The sequence below is a fragment of the Marmota flaviventris genome, chromosome 1, assembly GCF_047511675.1.
Source record: "Marmota flaviventris isolate mMarFla1 chromosome 1, mMarFla1.hap1, whole genome shotgun sequence".
Lineage (NCBI taxonomy): Eukaryota > Metazoa > Chordata > Mammalia > Rodentia > Sciuridae > Marmota > Marmota flaviventris.
The window spans coordinates 26,506,311-26,520,475 of NC_092498.1; positions in this window are offsets into that span (position 1 = coordinate 26,506,311).

A 14,165-nucleotide genomic window follows, 5' to 3' on the forward strand; every position below is an offset into this window, starting at 1 on the left:
ATCCGCTTTCGCCCGCGGGGTTCCATGGTCTCCTGGATCTTCCTCTCCAAGCAGCTCTAGAATTATAAAGCCCAGTTTTATACCTTGCTGATCCAGACTTTGCTTTTATTAGCATAATCCACCCCAGTTCCCACCTCCCTACTCTTAGTTCCTAACAAGCCTCTAAAAAACTGCGCCTTTCCTTCATCTTTTGGCCGAATTGTGTCCTTGGAATAGAATGTTCAGATATTGCCCTTTCATGAACCACATTTTAAAACTCCCTCGGATAGGAGGATCCTCACTCTTGTGGACTGCAGAGATTATTCTGTGGACTCTGACCTTCACTCTAGCTGGGGCCGCTAGAGCTTTGGTGTTGGGAAAAAGGTTAGACCAGCAGTCAGGAGACCTTCGTTCCTATGAAAGCCCATTAACTCCAAGGACTGCAATGGCCTTGGAATCTTTAAGAGATCTGTGAGCTGTGAAAGAGCACCTTGGGCTCTGGTATTCTGTAAATTTTCTTCCTGCTTATTATCAAGTAGACAGGTATCCTTCATCTTTTCTGTTGAAGGTGTCAATAAGAAGAAACAACAAAAACAACAACTTTATTTTTGCATATAAAAATCAATTTATAAAAAGTTCTAAAATTGGGGTAAATTTTTTTTTCAGACATTAGTAAATTTCCATTTCAGCAAATTAAATTTAAAATGATCTCCCCCGGTGGTTTATTAACTAGGAAAAGCAGAACAAAACCAGAAGGGGGTCTTGGATCGATCATTGGGGCACTGCACTTTCCCCTCTGTAGTCCCTACAGGTTAACCTTTGCAAGGGACGCTTTGGAAATACATCCTTTGTTTGACTTGAAATGCACCCCTCCCCCACTGCCAAATACTATTCAGGTTTAAAGTTTAGATATAAGCTAAGCTTTTAGTGATGCGTCAGGGTATGGGGGACTAAAATACTTTCCATTTTGATAACTGTAAAAAAAATCACTAAATTTTATAGTAATTTTTATTTCACTTCAACTACTCTCAAATAATGAAATTAGTGTTTTTTTTTCTTCTTGCACTTCTGGAAGACTGATGGACGAAGGTGATGAATCTTAGCAATGAATGAAAATATGTAGCTTTTCTCTGTGTGTTTTCTTTTAAGTAGCATTATATCATAAAACTAAGTTATTGTATAAAACATACAACTAAGTTATTGTATAAAACATACAGGTAAGGCATGCATTTAAACACACACATATATATTATATATAATATATATTATATATATATATATTATATATAATATATATATTATATATAAATATAAATATTATATATATATATATATATATATATATATATATATATATATATATATATAACATATGTGTGTGTTTAAATGCATGGCTTACCTATATACACATACACACATGCATATATATGTGCTTGTTATGGTTACTGTGTGTATGGATATTGAACTGTACTACTGAGCTATATCCTTATCCCTTTTTATTTTGAGATGGTGGAACTAAGTTGCCCAGCCTGACCTTGAACTTAGGATCTTTCTGCCACTCCAGTACATTTCAAATATTTTAAAAGCTATCTTAACATGGGCTCTAATTATCCAGAAATAATATGTGAAATCACTTATCCCCAAAGAGAATCAATGAGTCAACAGTTTGCAGTTGCCAGAAGGAATATCTGCTTTTCATACTTGAACTATTAAAATAAGCAAACATCCTTGATGGAAGACCCAGTATTGCCAAATGTGTTCCCGAAGACACTGGTGTTGATGCAAAGCACAATTCCTTTCAGTTCACTTCATGGTAACTGTCATTTTTACCACTGTTTTTAAGTTGGAGTTTCAGAGTTTAAAAATGATTTCACAAGACTTTTCCAGGTCATGAGGTACTCTGAGAAATCTCCTCAGTTCCCTGAAGTAGTAAGTTATTCCACTAAAGCATAGCAATAATTTATTAAATGAATCCCTAGTGGCCGAGATTTGTTAACACAATTTTTCTCTGAAGTTATTATAAAATTGAATAACTTTAGAATGATAGTTCCCAAAATGTATAACTTCAAGTACTAGTCCACCCAGATGTTCCTCTGGCAATTCATTTACTACAAAAATATTTATTGAGTTCCTGCTATATCCCTTGGCTGGAATCTCGGAATAATGGTGAAGAAGACAGATATTGTTACCTGTCTTGATAGGATTTATAACTTGGTGGGAAAGATAAATTAGTAAACCCAAGTGCAAATAATATTTATACAAATATATTTATGTAAGTAAATTAAGTGTAAATCATGATAAAAAGTAGGCTGAGTTAATAGGAGGAATCTCTTTATTTTTAGAGATTTGCAATGCACATTAATGGATTAAAGACTGAGAATTTCTAAAGACATTCACTTATCCCATTTAACAAATTCTCTCAATTTGTTATTTTATGCATTTTAGGGCTGGGGATGTGGGTCAGTAGTTGAGTGCCCCTGAGTTCAATCCCTAATACCAAAAAAAAAAAAAAAAAGAAGAAGAAAGAAAGATAAAAAAGAGCACTTTAATAAAATAGAATGATTTTTGTGGAATGCTGTTTTGAAATTGAAGAATCCAAAAAACATAAAATTGTGTTAATGTTATCTTACATTTATTTGTCTGTGTACATTCACATACTTCATTGGATTTATATATATATATATATATATATATATATATATATATATATATATATATGTGTGTGTGTGTGTGTGTGTGTGTGTGTGTATAAACTGTTAGAAATAGATTTTGTTTGAAGACAGAATGATGTAGAATAATTTATAAATCTTTAAAGTAGATGAATGTACATCTGTACACAATGGCTATTTTATAATTAACATTATTTCATGAGCATACTTCCATATATCAGCATGCTCTAGAGTCTTATATTTTGTAAGGACTTTATAGTCTATAATATTGGTACAGAGTAGTTTTCTTAACCATAAGACTTTAGAAAAGTACATTTTCTAATTCCTTTATTACTGTAAGTAACACTGCTTTAACCTCTTTGAACTGTTTACTCTTTGGGGTGTTAAGTGGAAAGAAAATTTCTTTGAAATTTGGCTTATTAAATTAAATTTTATATTTCTGATTACAAATTCCCATATTTCTTTCTAAAACAATTTAAAAATTGATAAGGAAAAATATGGACATGCTTTTATTTTTTAAATTCAATTTCTCATTGGCAGTGTATTTTTATTTGTATTTTTCGAGTAGATTAAGGAAGTTTTAAAGTCTATCCAATTTAAATTTATCCATGCAAAGTAGGAAAAATACCTAGAGGAATTTGAGTAGCTTTGTCATTAATCCATAAGGGGCCTTAATACTATTTCCTTTCCTGTGAATTCCTTTACACTCATTTTGTGGCAATCAACCAAATTTATCTTTTAAGTTATAACAGTGCTCAGAAAAGTGAAGATTAAAAACATTGGCCTGAGATCTGGCATAGGAGCAGATTAGCAAAGTTGATGTAGGAACAATTTTTAAAAGAGAAGCCAAAAGTAGAATACAGCCCTACTGTAAGGGTTGCCATCTTTGGGGTATTCCTATAAGAAGGGAAATATTTCCAAGTATTCGAAAGGAATAGATCAGGCAGAATATGAGCAGGGCCCTGATTTTCTTCATAGCCTTGAAGTGAGCCAGAAGATATGGAGGAGGCTACCTTGATCCCATGGACTTCCAGCATTTGATGATCTGGGTAGAATTCATGGATATTGACAGCCCTTTTTATAGAATTTTTATAATGACCATCAGACAGATTCTCCCTAAAAATAAAAATATAGTCATGCCCTCATGTCACAACATATATTGATGTTTAAATTTTAAATACTTGTGAACCCTACCTCCTCATTCAAAGAGCACTGAACTAATTCTGCCAATTGGTGGTAATTTAAAACCAGTATTTAAGTTGTAGATATTCTTGAGGATATCAGTGTTCTATATCAAAGATATAGAATGTGTATTTTTTAAAAAACGACAATTTAAAAATTTATTTACAAGTAAGTTTTACTTTGGATCTAGGGAGTGGCCACCTTACAACCAAGCACAGCCAGCCAATTTCAGAACCCATGTTTTTTGCATTTATCATTGTATTGGTGCCTCATGGGATCACTCTGTACAACTTTTCAAAAGAAAACTCTTATAGCTGAGCAGTAGAAAGACAACAAAAGGGTCAAAGGATTTGAAAACACATTTGTTCAAAGAAGATAAGCGAATGACCAAAAAGCACATGAAAAGATGCTCAAAATCATTAGTCCTCAGAGAATTGCAAAGCAAAACCGCATGAGATACTACCTTATACCAATTAGAATGGCTATAATCAAAAAGTCAGCATCAGTCTGAGGTTTTAGATTAGTGGTAGAGCACTTGCCTAGTATGTGCAAGACCTTGGGCTCGATCCCCAGTACGGAAATAAAAAATTCAATATCACAATATTAAGTTTCAAAAAGGAAGCAGAGAAATTAGAACCTTCATACACTGATAGTGGGAATGTAAAATGTGCAGCTATTTTGGAAAGAAGTTTGGTAATTTCACTTCTTAAGTACCTAAGAGAATTGAAAACATGCATGTTCCCTCAAAAACTTGCATTCCTATATTTACTTTTTTTTTTTTTTTTTTGGTTCTGTGGATTGAACTCAGGGGCACTCAACCACTGAGCCACATCCCCAGCCCTATTTTTGCATTTTATTTAGAAACAGTGTCTCACTGAGTTGCTAAGCGCCTCACCATTGCTGAGGCTGGCTTTGAACTCAGGATCATCCTGCCTAAGCCTCTGGAGCTGCTGGGAATATCGGCGTGTGCCACTGTGCCAGCCTACTGTTCATTATTTTTAGTAGCTTGAAAGTGGAAAAAATACAAATATTCAACTGGTGAATACACAAATAAAATAAAGTATATCCATACAGTAGAATATTACCCTATCTATAATAAAGAATGAAATACTGATATATTTTGAAAAGTCACACAAAGTGAAAGTTGCTAGACCTCAAGCCCATATTTTATGATTCCACTTATATAAAATATCCAGAATATTCAAATCCATACAGAAAAAAATAGTTTAGTGTTTGCTAATGTATCAGCTAGTGGAGAGGGGAATGGGAAATGCCTGATTACAGGGTATGGGGTTTCTTTTTGGTATGATGAAATATTCTGGAATTAGTAGTGATGGTTGCACAACCTTGTAAATATAATAAAAGTTTTTAAATTGTAAATTTCAAAAGGTTTATAATTTTTTATAGTACATGATTTGTATCTCAATAGTAAAAAAAAAAATAGTAATCAGGTATTGTCTTAAAGAAACATGAAAAACTTGATTGAACAGATGTAGACCTGATTTGTCATCATGCATTTCCTTCAAGTTAATACCAAATGACATTAATCTCTGCTCTTCCAAAGTATATTTAGCAGTTGACAGAAGAGAAAAAAAGTGATGAGAGAAGTGAGTTACAATCAGCTCATTTTAATTTAAGTGTGTTAAACCCAGAAGATCTATGTGTGTGATGTAGTCACTACCATCCTCACATTACAAGCAGCAATTTAGTTTCTGTCAAACAATATCATTCTTCACATTCACTTAACTGTCTTTGAAATTTTTGTGAAACCCACCTTTGCCACTTACCAGTTTTGCAAGATTGGACAAGTTACTTAACTTCCATTTCCATGTCCTCATCTTTTATTTGGGGATAATAAATATGTCCACTCATAGGTTGTGAATATAAAATATGTTGCTACATGTAAAATGCCAATGCTTATTAAGAAATGTGTGTTGGAGGGGCTGGGGCTGGGCCTGAGCAGTAGAGCACTTGCCTAGTATGTGCAAGGTGCTGGGTTTGATCCTCAGCACCACATAAAAATAAATAAATGAAATAAAGGTATTGTCATTTTGGGTTTATAGTTATGGACAAGCTCTGATCACAGGAATTTATACTTGTTTTGGTATTTGAACATATTCATGAAATTAAAAATTTTTCATCAACAGTGGGTCTACTGAGTAGTTTTTTTCCTTTTTCCTTTTTTTTAAAAGGAGTTTATACTTTACTCAAAATTGAGAAACACTAGTCTAGACCAAATTTGTGATTCTTTCTCCTACACATTCCACTTTATACTCATGCTCTCAACTTGCTTCACACCTGTCATGTTTAAGTCCCTACCACCCCAACCCCAATCCCTGCCGCCTTTTTTTTCTTTGTGTTTACTGGAGATTGGACCCAGACGTGCTTTATCGCTGAGCTACATCCCAGTCCTTTTGATATTTTGTTTTTTGAGACAGTGTCTTATTAAGTTGCTGAGCCTGGCTTGTAATCCTATTGTTTTAGTAAGGATCCATCAAACTTGTAATCCTCCTGTCTTAGTAAGGATCCATCATACCTAATTCTCAGTCAGCTTGTTAGTAATTTAGAGTTGTAGTTAGAATATTAGTGGATAAATTAAAAAGCATATTTCAGTGTCAATTATTATGGGGCAAAAGTTAGTATGTCTTCAATGATATGTGAACTTTTAGCAGATTGCTTAACTACTTTGAGCCTTAGTTATATTGTCTTTAAAATGAAGGCTGGTGAAGACCTTGATGTTTCTTCAACGTCTAAAATTTCAAGACCTATATTATGTCCATTATTATACTATAATATGTATCATGTATTTCTAGTACTTGGTAGACATAAAATGATTTTCAAGGAGCTGAACTTTGATGATATATCATCCAGTTGGAAGTTGTTGGGTGTTTGTTCTGCCTTCCCTTTTCTCATTCTCTGGCAACAATCTGAATGAACAAGTAAATTTTCCAAAGTAGCAAAGGGAATTGAATATAGTCAGAAGTAGTGTGTATTGGAATTGTGTATAGATTGAGAAATTGACTAGAAAAGTCCCACTTGCCTGCAAAGAATTAAAGAATCATTTCTGGGTCCCCCCTCCACTACCACCATTTTTAACCCATCATATTCTTTTGTTGCTATTTTGGGGACCATCATGACCAGCCTCTATATAAAATAACTGTGCTGCAGAGAGTACTATGGTGTCCCCAGATGGCATACCAATGAATTATACCTTTTGATATTCATGCCTTCTGTAGACTTCCCCATTGTTGGATCTGGGCTGGCCCTATGTAACAAATAAGGTGCTGCCTCTGTATACCAAATTGCTTGGTGATGCTGTGTGACTTTTAAGGATAGATCACAAGAAGATTTTTAGTTCCTGCCTTGGTCCCTTGGATTGCTTACTGTAGGGGAAGCAAGCAACCAGTCAGAAATTGGTCCAGGGACTGCCATGCTGTGAGCCAAAACTAGTCTTCTGCAGAAGCCGCATGATACAGAAGACTTAATGTTCTAATGTACTAAGGAGATATGTAAATTATGTGGGTGAAGAAGTTTTCTTAAGTGTCCAACGTGATTAAAACTTTTGGTGACTTCAGCCCCAGGTACATCATCTGTTGGCAAAAGCATGAAGAGAAACTCAACCAATCTGAGGTGAGTCACTTACAGAAACGTAAAAAGGAATAAATTGTTTTAAGTTGCCACATTTGGTACATTGACTCTGCAGTGATAGATAACCAAAACTAGAACCCCAAAAAGCTCATTTTCTTTTATGACCAATAATATCCTATGCCTCTCTTATATGAACAATTTTAAAACTTTTAAAGCACAGATATAAGTACTTTTTACAATAGACAACTTCACTATATTATTCTTTTTTAAAAAAATCACAAAGATATTATTTCATAGTTTCATACCATTTCATCATCTTTTTGATACTTGCTTTAAGATAGCAGCTTCCAGGAATAGTTAACTTGTCTCTAAAATTACAAATCCTATGTCAATGCCCAATGAAAGAAACCAGTTTTAAAGAAGAAAATCAACTACTGTTTCTGTAAACATAAATGTTTGACCTTCACCACTGCAAAGGGATCAGAGAAGATTAGTAATGGGAGAGATATTAAAACAGGAGTCTATTTTAATCTGTTTTATTTTTTATTATCTTTTAAATTATATTTAGCCTCATCCATTTGCTTTGAAATACATTTAAGTGTTTGAATTTTATGTCTTTAAATTCTACTATCTTTGAAAGGAGAACATCATTTATTTTGAACCAATTTTGTGAGAATTTATCACAGTGTTTATAAATAACAAAGTGTTCTACAATACCTAGCTTCAAACAATACACCAAAATAAACTTTATGTAAGCATATACATTAAAATTGAAGTCATATGATAAATAAAGAAAAAGGAGAAATAAAGATTTGCCACATTTCTGATGGGAAAAGGAATATTTAAGCTTGACTAAGTGGGAGGAATCTCAAAGATGTAGAGTTGTAATTGCGATTAAACAATTTAAATTTTTATATTAAAAAATAGGCTAAGGAAAGATGTTTGCTATAAACTTAACAAATATTAATGTTTTAAATATTAAAAATTACATTACTTCAAAAGAGAAACAAAAGTTTGGGAATCAATAAGTGGGCAAAAGAATAGTTTTTTAATAAAGTGGAAATAAAAGTCTTCAGTAATCAGAAACACTGAGACAAGTATTGCTACAGATGTTCCATAGTCTTTTAATTATTTTTCTGTTTATTAATTTTGATAATCAAGTACTTATGTTTCAAAGTAAATCACCAACTGTTTTACTATTTAAAGAACCTCTTTAAAATTTCCAATATTTAATGTATTTATTTGACCTTATTATCTTAATTCCTAGATTATTTTTCAGCAGCAAATTTACCCATTTTATAAAGATCATTAAGGTTTTAAGGCCATCTTTTCCAGAATGTGATTTAATTAAGGAAATTCATGTTTTACTTTCAAACAATAGGTTGTAACTTTTACTTTTTACAACTTTTTTTTCAAGTTACTGATCCATTTTTCCGATATTTATTGAATGCACTTTGTGTGCCACTCTCTAAGGAACTGGGAACATTACAAGCAAAAGAGACAAAATATATCCCTGCCTTCCTGAAGCATACATTCTATGCAGGTCTATCAATCATGTGCATAACAATATGCACCTGACTGAGGAGTGGAATGGGGAAGAGGTTTGGGGGGTGAGTAGGTAAAATTCATCTTATACACTGTTCCCACCTGTGTCTTTCACAAAACTGTAGTTGCTAAACAAATCCTTTGCCAGAGATAAAGGGAAAGAGGTGTGTGTGTGTGTGTGTGTGTGTGTGTGTGTGTGTGTACAGACAAGCCTGCCCATGCTTGAGTTTTTTTCACAATATTACTAAAGATAAGGCCATAATTGTACTGAAGAGCCAGGTGCTGTGTGTGGTGCATGCCTGTAATCCCTGCAGCTTGGGAGGCTGAGGCAGGAGGATTGTGAGTTTAAAGTTAGCCTCAGCAACTTAATGAGGTACTGAGCAACTCAGCAAGACCCTTTGTCTAGATAAAATATATGTTTAAAAAGGGCTGGGAATGTGGCTCAGGTGTTAATTGCCCCTGGGTTCAATTCACTGAAGGAAGACAGACAATAAATAGAGTATGTTTGATGCTGATAAACGGTATAGAAAAAAATTAAGGAAGAAAAATAAGGAGTGTGGACAGGGAGGGCCTTCAAGATGACATTTTAGTAAGAAGTGTGAGCAGAGTAAATGAGCCATGTGGACAGCTAGGGAAAAGTGTCCTAGGAGGGATGAAATAAAGTGGAAAGATCTCAAGTACAGATAGGATCCATGTCCAGAGAGTAGGCCAGAGCAGATGGAATGAGACCAGAGACCTTGAGGACCGAAGTGGGGAACCTAGGAGCCTGGTTTAGAGCCTTGCAGGCTAATGTAAGGAATTTAATATTATGCAGAGCGAGCTGAGAAGCCTTGGAGGATTTTAGGTTGGCGTGACAAGATCTGATTTACATTTTAACAGACTAACTGTAGCTACATTGCTGAAAATAGACTGAAGGGAGACAAAGTGGAAGCAGGGAACTAGCTAGAGGACTACTGTAATAATTCAGATGTGAGGTGACCGTACTTTCTACAAAGGTGGTAGGATACCTTTTTTTGAGGGTTCTGAAAAAAAGATAGGAGTCAAGGACAATGCCAAAGTTTGGGGACTGATCAATGAGAGGACTGGAGCACTACAGTTCCATTTACTGAGAAGCAGATTGTGTCAAAGCCAGATTAGTATGGGGAATGGATCCCGAGTTCAGTTTATTGTAGAGATGACAAATGGGGAGTTGGATATATGAGTCTGGAGTTCGGGGGAAAAGTCTGATCTAGAGATAATAATTTGGAGTTATTGGCCTATAAAATATTTAAACCATGAAGTCACCAGCGGAGTGAGAGAGGGTAGAAAAACAGAGGAACTCCAAGGATTTAATTTTGGAATATTTCTTTGTTTGGTGGTGAGAGAGAGAAGGAGTTAAGGGCAAAGGAAAATAGGAACATGATAACTAATGAGGTAACAGGAAAAAAATAAAACAAGACGATAAGTGTCCTCTAAGCCAAATGAAAAGAACAGTTCAAGGAAAAAAGACTAATCGGCTGTGTCTAGTGCTTCTGAGCAATCCAGTAGGACGAGAAGAAGATTTAAAATCCGAAGGTATTGGTAACTTACCCAATGGGAGCTGGTTCAGAGAATGGGAGAACAGAAAATTGATACCACAAATATAGACAACCCTTCTTAAGAATTTTGCTGTAGAATGAATAAATGGAGTTGTAACTGGAGAGGGATGTAGGGTCCAGAGAAAGTGATATTTTAAGATGGAAAAAAAATCCTCTATGCTTATGGGAAAGGTCTAGTAGAGAGTTAAATAAAGATTGATGATAGGATAGAGTGAATTGTTGGAGCAAGGTCATTCAGTAGAAAAGAAGGGACGGGATTTAATGTATAAATGGTGGGATTTTTTTTGCTAGGGGCATGAATAGTTTATCATCAATAGAAAAAAAGGCACTGAAAATGGATCTAGATGTTGTAGGTGCACTTGTGGAAGTTCTCTTCCGACTGCTCTTTCTCTCTCAGTGAAATTAGAAGAAAGTGTGTAAGTGTTTGTGTGAGAATGAGGGAGAAGGGAAATTCGAGGAAAGAGGAAAATGCATGAAAAAAATGGGATAAACAGAAAGCATATAAGAAGGTGAAAATAAATCTAAACATACCAGTAATTAGCACAAATGTGAATGAAAGAGATTTTAATACACTTTTTGTGGACACATTGATATGTTGACTAGTCTAAAACTCTGTAAGGCTATAGAGGATTTGAACATTGCTAATAACCTTTAAGTAAGATGCACATGCAATCACACACACATATACAAACCCTCAAATGTGCACATGAAACACTTATGAAAATTAGCAGCAGGACATATACCTGTACCTAACATATCTTAGAATCTTTATTCTCTGATCAAACCAATGTAAGTACATTGATGTAAAAATACAATGAATAAACCCATATGTCTAGAAACTAAAAACAAAATCATACTGCTAACACCTTTTATATCAGATAAAAAATTAAGACAAAAATTAGGAAATGAAATAAAATGATATGAGAACAATAAAATTTATAGATAGTGTTTAAGCCATACAAGCTTCATTAGAAAAGAAGAAAAGCAAAAAAATTAATGTCCAACTCTAAAAAATTAAAAAGAAAAAGAAAAAAGCTGTAGGATAAGCCCCAAAAAGTAGAAGTCTTAAAATAATAGACATAAAAGCAGAATTAAGTGAAGTAGAAAATCATTAGAGGATTAAGAAAGCCAGAGTTCATTAGTTGAACAGCAGTAAAATGCCAGTAATTTTAATGAGTTTAATCAAAGAAATAAAAGAATTAAAATAAAAACACATTTTTGGAATGAAAGAGTGGGCATACCACAGAGATTTCTAAAGATTAAATCAGTAATGACAGAATATTCTGAATAACATTTTGTGAATAAATTTGACTTGGGTAAATGGATTAAAATTTTTGGAAAGATGACTTTCTGAATCTGAAGAGAAAAAATTTGAACAATTTTACAACCAGTAAATAAATCAAATCTATAATTAAAATCTTACAAAAATCTAAAACCACAAACAAAATCAAGCCTAGAAATCTTTTCTGGTGAGTCATCCAAATATTCAAAGAGCACATAAATTCAGAAAACAGAATGAGATAGAATATTCCTTAACTCATTTTGTGATGCTAGCATAACTTGGATATCAATGCAAAAAAACACCTTATTTTTTTTTAAGTTTAAAAACTGATTCTAAAAATTAAAAAGAAAGACAATACATTATGGTTAGGTTTAATACCAAAAAATTAGATGACTTAACATTAGAAAATATGTTAATGTAACTGACTATAGTTAAAAATTTAAAGAGTAAAATCATATCACAAAAGATGCAGAAAAATCATTCCAAATATTTCCATTTATGAAAGAAATACTTAGTAGACTAAGAATAGAAGGAACTTTCTTAACCTGCTGTCAGAATTACAAAAAAATCCTACAGCAGCCCTCACGCTTCCCCATGTAACCTTGAAACCATGTCCTGAAGTAAGGTATAGGACAAGGATGCTCTCTAATATCATCGTTGTTCAACATTGAACTTGTAGTCCTGGCTCATGCAGCAAGGAAAGAATAAATAAATAGATAGATGGATAGATAGATAAATAAATGGTGTGATGGTTAGAAAAGAAGAAACAAAATTGTCATCATTCCTAGATGAAATTACTTTACATAGAAAACCCAATAGTCCACACAAAGACCATGAGATTTAATAACAGTAAGACAGTTACATATCTATACAATAGTAAAGAGCAGCTTAATAATATAATTAGAAAAAACACTATTTATCATAGAGATCAAAAGTACTAACTACCCACATTAAAATTGATTTAACAAAAGATGTATTTAGCAGATTTAACAAAAGATATGTAAGCTCTTTATGAAGAAAAGTATAAACCCTATTGCAAAGACATTAAAGGATATTCAAATGAACATAAAAATCATGGGTATTAAAAGATTGCAGTTTGCCCCCAAATACATCTGTTAATCCAGTTAATTGGGATCTGTAATCCCAATCAACCCAATCAATTTTTTTTTTCATTTTAGTAGGTACCTTAATTCTTTTTTTTTTTTTTTTCCTTAGAGAGACAGGGAGAGAGAATTTTTTTTTTTAATATTTATCTTTTCGTTTTCGGTCGACACAACAACTTTATTTTATTTTTATGTGGTGCTGAGGACTGAACCCAGTGCCCTGCGCATGCCAGGTGAGCACGCTGAGGGCGCTACAGCTTGAGCGACATCCTCAGCCCCAAGGTATCTTAATTCTAATGTTGGTGTGGAAGAGCAAAAGTTCAAGAATGGTGATGAGGGCTGGGGTTGTGGCTCAGAGGTAGAGTGCTTGACTAGCATGTGTGAGGCTCTGGGTTTGATTCTCAGCACTGAATATTAATAGATAAATAAAAATAAAGTTTCATCCACAACTAAAAAAAATACATATTAAAAAAAGAATGGTGATGAAATTCTCAGCAATTATTTGCCCTCCCAAATATCAAAAGTGATAATACAGCTCTGAAAATTTTATAACTCAGGGTTAAACAGACAGGGACAGAGAAAGCACATTAAAATTGATGTGGGCCAGCAGTCGGTCAAGATGAAGCATGCCTGTAATCCCATAAACTTGGGAGGCTGAGTCAGGAGGATCCCCACTTTCAGGCCAACCTCTGCAACTTAGCAAGACTCTGTCTCAAAATAAAAAAAGTAAAAGGACTGAGAATGTGGCTCAGTAGTAAAGCACCCTGGGTTTAATCCTCAGCACCAAAAAAAAAGGAAAAAAAAAAAGGTAGAGAGAAAAAAGGAAGATGACACAGCAGGGAAGGACTAATCATATTGATTTACAAAGAATAATTTTATGAAAAAAATCGATTTAGCAAAATAAAAGACTTACTATAAATAATTTGAAAATAGTTAATTATCTTGAAAGGTGAAAATAAAAGAGAATAGCTTTGCTATTCCGAGTAAGGATAGATTTATTAAATAAGGCACCAAAATAGGAAAAGATTTATCCATTTGACATAAAAATTAAAATCTCTTTATAGGCAAAAAATGCCATGTAGGAACTGAAAAAGACTCAACACACTGTGAAAAGATACTTGCTATATATACAAGCAAATAATTAGATTCCAAAAAATGAAAACTTTTACATACTAATAAAAAGCAAGCAATCCAAAAAATATCAAATACATATTCATGCTTCTGTTATACTCTCAGAACC